This window comes from Petromyzon marinus, unplaced genomic scaffold (genome assembly GCF_048934315.1).
Source record: "Petromyzon marinus isolate PM22_M1 ecotype Great Lakes invasive population unplaced genomic scaffold, UKy_Petmar_22M1.pri1.0 PM_G_Scaffold_103, whole genome shotgun sequence".
Classification (NCBI taxonomy): Eukaryota; Metazoa; Chordata; class Hyperoartia; order Petromyzontiformes; family Petromyzontidae; genus Petromyzon; species Petromyzon marinus.
The window spans coordinates 270,222-272,042 of record NW_027422655.1 but is presented as its reverse complement, the minus strand read 5'-3'; positions in this window follow the sequence as shown (position 1 = coordinate 272,042).

Below are 1,821 nucleotides of genomic sequence, written 5' to 3'. Positions count from 1 at the left end.
GAGCAGAGTCGGTCGATAAATCGGGTACCAAGTTGCGGTGGACGTTGTGAGTGGTGGTGCAGTGGTTAGTGTGGGGAGTGGTGGTGCAGTGGTTAGGTCACTGTGTGTAGTGGTGTGGGGAGTGGTGGTGCAGTGGTTAGGTCACTGTGTAGTAGTGTGGGGAGTGGTGGTGCAGTGGTTAGGTCACTGTGTAGTAGTGTGGGGAGTGGTGGTGCAGTGGTTAGGTCACTGTGTGTAGTGGTATGGGGAGTGGTGGTGCAGTGGTTAGGTCACTGTGTGTAGTTGTGTGGGGAGTGGTGGTGCAGTGGTTAGTTTGGGGAGCGGTGGTGCAGTGGTTAGGTCACTGTGTGTAGTAGTGTGGAGAGTGGTGGTGGAGTGGTTAGGTCACTGTGTAGTGGTGTGGGGAGTGGTGGTGCAGTGGTTAGGTCACTGTGTAGTAGTGTGCGGAGTGGTGGTGTAGTGGTTAGGTCACTGTGTGTAGTAGTGTGGGGAGTGGTGGTGGAGTGGTTAGGTCACTGTGTAGTAGTGTGGGGAGTGGTGGTGCAGTGGTTAGGTCACTGTGTGGGGAGTGGTGGTGCAGTGGTTAGGTCACTGTGTGTAGTAGTGTGGGGAGTGGTGGTGCAGTGGTTAGGTCACTGTGTGTAGTAGTGTGGGGAGTGGTGGTGCAGTGGTTAGGTCACTGTGTGTAGTAGTGTGGGGAGTGATGGTGGAGTGGTTAGGTCACTGTGTGGGGAGTGGTGGTGCAGTGGTTATGTCACTATGTGTTGTAGTGTGGGGAGTGGTGGTGCAGTGGTTAGGTCACTGTGTAGTAGTGTGGGGAGTGGTGGTGCAGTGGTTAGGTCACTGTGTAGTAGTGTGGGGGTGGTGGTGCAGTGGTTAGGTCACTGTGTAGTAGTGTGGGGAGTGGTGGTGCAGTGGTTAGGTCACTGTGTAGTAGTGTGGGGAGTGGTGGTGCAGTGGTTAGGTCACTGTGTGTAGTGGTGTGGGGAGTGGTGGTGCAGTGGTTAGGTCACTGTGTGTAGTGGTGTGGGGAGTGGTGGTGCAGTGGTTAGGTCACTGTGTGTAGTAGTGTGGGGAGTGGTGGTGCAGTGGTTAGGTCACTGTGGGGAGTGGTGTGGGGAGTGGTGGTGCAGTGGTTAGGTCACTGTGTGGGGAGTGGTGGTGCAGTGGTTAGGACACTGTGTGTAGTAGTGTGGGGAGTGGTGGTGCAGTGGTTAGGTCACTGTGGGGAGTGGTGTAGGGAGTGGTGGTGCAGTGGTTAGGTCACTGTGTGGGGAGTGGTGGTGCAGTGGTTAGGTCACTGTGTGTAGTGGTGTGGGGAGTGGTGGTGCAGTGGTTAGGTCACTGTGTGTAGTTGTGTGGGGATTGGTGGTGGAGTGGTTAGTTCACTGTGTGGGGAGTGGTGGTGCAGTGGTTAGTGTGGGGAGTGGTGGTGCAGTGGTTAGGTCACTGTGTGTAGTAGTGTGGGGAGTGGTGGTGGTGGTACAAGGCAACACCCGCGGGGTTGACGGATCACGGCTCGACCCCCGTCTGGACGACCCCTTCTAGGCGCGCCCTCGTCGCTGGCGCTCGCCTGGCCGCCCGCGGCCGTGGAGACGCAGCAGCAGCAGCGCCGCCACCGTCTCTGCTTCTCCTTCAGCCGCTACGGCGACGCGGAGGAGGAGGAGGCGGTGGGGGGGCGGTCGGCGGCCGGAGGCACCGTGGTTTGTGACGGTGTCGGCAGCGGTGGCGGCGAGGAGGAGAAGGGGGAGGAGGAGGGGGAGGAGGAGGGGGAGGAGGGGGAGGAGGAGGGGGAGGAGGAGGGGGAGGAGGGGGAGGAGG